The 6,000-nt window shown below is 41.3% G+C and overlaps 1 protein-coding gene across 1 annotated transcript in view; it reads left to right on the top strand.

The window, feature by feature from the left end:
- The first annotated feature begins 2,198 nt into the window (after nt 1-2,198).
- The window catches only part of LOC131893726 (SUN domain-containing protein 2-like), a 78,536-nt gene continuing 74,734 nt past the window's right edge, over nt 2,199-6,000 (top strand). Inside the window, exon 1 of the mRNA XM_059243834.1 lies at nt 2,199-2,250. The gene's annotated coding sequence lies outside the window, so the exon portion shown is untranslated. The remainder of the gene's footprint in view (nt 2,251-6,000) is intronic.

The following is a 6,000-nucleotide window of genomic DNA, read 5'->3' as shown; positions in this document are numbered from 1 at the left end:
CATGGTGGAGAGACTTAGCACAAATGGCCCACATGGGGGCAGGAAAAGGAAGCTTAGAGGTTCCATCTCAACCACACTCAGGAAGCAGAGGGCAAACACAAGGGCAGAGACTATTCAAGGCCTGTCTCCAGGGACAGATGTCATCTATTAAGGCTCCATCTCCCAGATATTCCACATCCTCCCCAATTAGTACCGCCATCTGGGGCCAAGTGTTCAATTATCTAAACCTGTGGGGGACATTCATGTGGAAAAACACCTCAGAGACTAAATATAAATATCTGGCATTGCAGATAGAGTGGAGATAATCAGAGCATAAAAATCAAGTTCTGTGAAACAATAGCAGAAATTTCCTCATATCTAAGGAAATTTATGAACCAGTTCTACAGAAGACATTTAGAACCACAACAGCCATGGTTGGATAATAACTTCTCCACATTGTATTGTAAAGACATTAAGCAGGGAAGAGGAGCTTGGACCTGCCTCGTCTGAACATGCCAGGTTCTACTGACTCCCCAGGGGAGACTTTGCTTTGGAGGAGGTGGGAATGGGAGAGTGGGTTGTGAGGGAAGGCTCGGGGAGTGGGAGGAAGGAGGACAGGTGTAGATGTAACCAACCGTCTTATTAAATAAGAAACACAGAGCCGATTCAGAGAAGAAAGCCAAGAGGTCAGAGCTAAGAGCCTCACCCTTCCTGCTTCAGCGATCCTCTTCAGCCAAGAGAGCTCTCCGGAAAAGGGACCTACTTCCTGTGTGTATGTCTTTATACAGTCTAGCTGTTCTGCCTTCTCATTGGTTGTAAAGCCATGCCTCGTCCCTGCCTGTCTGTAAAGACTTCCAGGTCTTCTATGGTTGGGATTGAGATTAAAGGCATGTGTCTCCAATGCTGGCTGTATCCTTTTACACACAGAGATCTACCTAGCTCCGTCTACCAAGTGCTGGGATTAAAGGTTTGCACCACCACCGCCATGCTCTTGATAATGCTCTAATAGCTCTGACCCCCGGGCAACTTTATTTATTAACATACAATTAAAATCATATTTCAGTACAAGTAAAATACCACCATAGACAGGGGAATCCCTGCTGGATATGTAAAATGAATAGAAAAATCTCTTAATTAATGAAAGAAAGAAAGAAAGAAAGAAAGAAAGAAAGAAAGAAAGAAAGAAAGAAAGAAAGAAAATTTGCCATTTTTGAGGAGGTTCTCACAATGCAGATCTGGCTCACTTGACCAGGCTGACCTTAAACTCACAGAAATACATTTGTCTCTGTCTCCTGCCAAGGACTGGGATTAAAGGTGTGTACCATCACTCCCAAGCACATAAAAATCGTTATTTTACAGCTTTTCACCTCACTGAAAATTCCAAAAACACAGAACCAAAAACACCAGAGAGAAGTTTCAAGAAATTCCATGTCCTTACGAAAGCAATCCATCCATGACCTCTTAGTAAAAATGTAAATAAAAACAAGCCACAAACCCAAGAAGAAATTTTATAATGAATAATTGCAGTCCCAAAGAAAAGAAGCACCAAGCAAGATTACAGCGGGGAGGAAAGGGATCCACCAAACCTGAGGAAGAGGTGGAGGATATGTGCAAACGAGCACAGAAGACCTCCCCATTTACATTGCACATGCACAGTGAGCACTATTTGCTCCATAAACTGTCAGTTATGCCTGAGCTTGCTTTTGTTTACCAGCGTTGCTTAGCAACGACTGTTCTATAACTGCATGCTTCGGTTTGACTGGTCAAACCATAGCCTCGCACTTGTGAGAGTCGCAGAGTTAGGCTCTGGTTGTTAGACGGTCAGTGGTTAAAAGTTCATCATTTCCTAAAATTACTTAGTGTTGAGTTGATAGAAAGGTGGTGACAGCTATGTTGTCCACCCCGAGGAAGCTCTTCTGCTTTAAGAAGGAGCCGAAAACCCCCTTGGGGTTTTGTGACGGCCCAAGCAGGGCAACGGGATACTTGTCCTGCTTTCACTGTGGAACTGAAGACAGGTACCGCCAGCCTTATGACCCTGAAAACGAATTTCATGAGGCAGTATGCATGGGAAAGCTCAGAGTGGTTGTGCGTCTCCTCAGGAAGAACCAATTTCATGTGAATGATGAGGATGAAGGGAAACGGTAAGAACACTTGGAAGCTAAGGATGAGGGGCCTTGAGGAAATCGGGTGATGGGAGAAGCCTACTTTTCCTAGCCAGATATTGCCAGCAGTCTTCTTGAATTTGGGGGAAACATTGAAGATACTACAAAGGTAAAGATTTTCTAAATTGAATTCCCAAGTATTTGAAAACTATATGCTTTAACAGTTGTCATATCTTGGTCCAATTTTTTTCACGTTTAGAAGTTGAAGTGTTACTTGACTGGCACTTTGAAATAACTTGATCGGTATCCATCTAAGTATTGATATGTTGTTATAGTTTGTTTTTTACCCCCATTGAGTCCAATTCGTGCTGCCCACATACTCTTGGGTATGTGACCATCCGCTGGAGCATGCTCAGTCCACCCAGGCCACACCTTTAAATGAAAAGGACTATCCAGTCCTAGCAGCTATAACTGTCAAGAAGTTCTCAGCTCAGAGCAGAACTTCATGCTAAATTCCTGCCTGCATAATGACATTTTGTGTCACTTGAGCTTCCCACGGTCTTCTGAATGTTTTCACGGTGACTGTGATGTCATATGAACATCTACGCTGGTGTGCCCATGAGACACTCTTTGCTTTTGGTCATCCAGTGGACCTGGCTCTTACAAGCTTTAACTTGATCTTCTACAGTGACCCCAGAGACTTGAGAGGAGGTTTATATCAATAAGGTTAGAAAGATGGGTGGGTACAGAAGAGGGGTGCATTTGGAAAGTAGTGAAAGGGAAGGGGTGAATACGATTAAATTGCATTGAATATAGCTCTCAAAATTATTTCCAAAGGGGGAGAAGTAAATGTTAATTTATTGAAATCAGTATTAGAGAATTTAGCTTACTTTTATGGAGCCATGGAAAATATTTATAAAAATAGATAATGGACTAAAAGGATTATTTGACTTACATTTCCAAGTTACTGTGTATTACTGGGCAAAGCACAGAATCAGGATCTTGAGAAAGCTGTTGACATATCATCTATCCTCAAGAGAGGGAGAAATGAATGAGTCCAGGATGCCTGTTTGCTTACTCTGCAGCTATCTCTGTAAATTCTTACACAGCCATGTTCTGAAACAAGGCTGTGGTGCCACCCACCAGGGGCTGGGTTCTCTTCATTGGTTAGCCATCAAGATAACTTCCTATAGGCAGCTGGGTATAGCTTTGTCTGTGGTATCAGGAACTTGTAATCCTTCCTTCCTCCTCATATCTCCACAGAAACAGAATCAGTGGCCTCTTGAAAAACTCAGAATAGGTGTACCCCAAAACTGCCTACATACCAATATCACACCCGTCAAATATCCAATTCCAAAAGCTTCAACACCTACCCAAAATATTGACAAGCTGTGCTGGGATATAAATCACTTCAGGCTGTGGGTGACACTTCACCTTCAAACTGCTATCACAGACGGAATATTTGCAACTGAAGCACGGTACATTGCACTACAAGCACTTGATTTCCACACATCCATTAGTATGCATGCAGCAGAGGTTAAAATTTTAGTAAACAATCCCAAGGGCTATGGAACAGCGCAGTCCATTCATAACCTCCGTTTTCTCCAGGAATGCAGTGCACGCTCAATCTCTAGGAGAATTTTTAAAACTATGCTTCATCCTGACTATAACAAATCAAATCATTTTGCTTTTGAGCCCCTATGATGGAATGGTTCCCTGCAGGAGGTACTTCCACAATCCAACCTCCAAGTGTGTTTTATTTGCTAACAAACCAGAGCTGTATTCCCCCATTTCACCTGCTTTGCCGATACAGGTGTTTCAGTCTACTAGCCTTATTTCTTAGTGTTTGATATAAATTTAGGATGTCTGAAGATTCCTTTTCTCCCTTGGCAGTTTGCAGAGCACCACAGGAAGCTAGTACTTGGGTAGGAATCACTGGGTTAGTTCCAGCTTTATTCCTGCTAGTCTTTTCTCCAAAGGATTTGGTGTCTTTTGTAGCAAGATCTTACACTTAAGTGACTGGAGGCAACCAAGAGCACTGGCAGTAGCTCATATTGTTTGGGAAATCTCTGGAACTCCCAAAAAGTCTAGGGAATTTTTACCTGCCTGGCACTGTGTATTTTGTTAGCTGTGCAGTTGGGCAAGGCTTTTTCACCCCTTGTTGCATAACTTCATGTAAATTACAATACATCGTTTTAATCTCACTGATATTGATGATCCTAAAATCATCATAGACTTCCAATATTAATTTTTTAGATAGGGTTTCACTATGTAGCCCAGACTCTCCTAGAAGTCACGATCTTCCTGCAATAATACCCTGCACTCTATTGATGGGATTACGGTTGTGTCTTCATTTCTGAATTCTAATGTTTAAAATACTTTTAAATTATTGCTCTATTTTGATTCCTGCTTAGGTTGTTTTCTAAGCAAAATATAAACCAGAAAGAAAGCAATGCCTTGCCCATCTCTAAAACTTCCATTACACAGATCTGTATGCACTAGCTATAGTACAGTACAGTCACTCAGTAAATTGGACTTAGATACAATGATGATTAAAATGCAGCAAATACAGAGTATAACAGAGATCCACAACTAGTGAAAATGCAAAGACCAAAGGACCATGGGTGCCTACCACAATCCTACATCTACAATACAACACCCACACTTAAGTTTCGGGTGACACTGAGAAAGAAAGTTCTGAAAAAACAAACAAACAAACAAACAAACAAAAACTCTGAGTTTCAGTGACCAGGATGACTGTTGCAGAAAAGTGTCTTCTAGATACAAAAGGGATAATTCATCTATGAAATCTCAATAATATGGTTGCCTAAAGAAGACGTGCACAAGGAAAACACCAGTTGACATGCAAACACTTGATAGGGGAAACTTCAAAACTACACTCGTAAATCAAGAGTTGCCCATTATCCATAACTGCTGAGGGTAGAATTCAATTTTCTCCAGGGATACACTCTAAACTCCTCAATAGTTTATCCAACCACAGTGGCCATGCTTAAACACACACACTTACACACATGCACATGCACACACATGGACACACACACACACACACAAACCAACACACATACAGGAAGAGAGAGACAGAGGGGGAGGGAAAGAGAAAAGGAGAGGCAGAGACATAAAAAAGAGAGTCTGCTCACATTACATGGAACCAGTAGGTTGTACATAATACACATGTGTGTGACAGTAATAAAAAACAGGTCCTGAATTTCAGAGGGAGTTAGGGGGAGTTGGAGGAGTGAGGGTGTAGAAACTATGTAAATACAGATCTCGTGTAGGAAATTGTCTAAAAATAATATAAATAAAAAACATTTTAAAAATGTACTGGATTTTCTAAACACTAAGACCGTTTTCAACTTGTAACAGGACAGAATACATTTCAAGGTAAGCAATCAAAGATTCTTTGAGTTGGGCGGTGGTGGCACACGCCTTTAATTCCAGCACTCGGGAGGCAGAGACAGGCGGATCTTTGTGAGTTCAAAAAAAAAAAAAAAAAAAAAAAAAAGATTCTTTGAGATCTTACTCATTTTGAGGTCATTTCTTTGGTGACCTGTTCCGAGCAAGAGGCAGACATTGTTACCCTTGGCCCTTCCTGAATGGAGAATCACGAAGAGCTTCCTCTGTGTCCTCAGCAAATACCACATCATTACAATACTCTGAGAATTGTGCCTGTGAAACAACTTCTGCTGTTGCTGACTGATATTTGCCCCACAGAAGATTTGCCAAACAGTACTTCAGAAATCAGGTTTTAAATACTGGACAATTCCATAGTTTTGTCATCGTCCTTAATTGAATTTTTCTGTTGGGAAATGCTACATCTGCCACATAACTGTCTTTTGAAATACAGGAGAATTTCTGACATAGAAAAGACAATTTTGCTCATCCATGCAACTTAGGATCT

The sequence above is a fragment of the Peromyscus eremicus genome, chromosome 16_21, assembly GCF_949786415.1.
Source record: "Peromyscus eremicus chromosome 16_21, PerEre_H2_v1, whole genome shotgun sequence".
NCBI lineage: Eukaryota > Metazoa > Chordata > Mammalia > Rodentia > Cricetidae > Peromyscus > Peromyscus eremicus.
The sequence above is the reverse complement of the archived record's forward strand: the minus strand, read 5'-3'. Positions and strand labels throughout refer to the sequence as shown.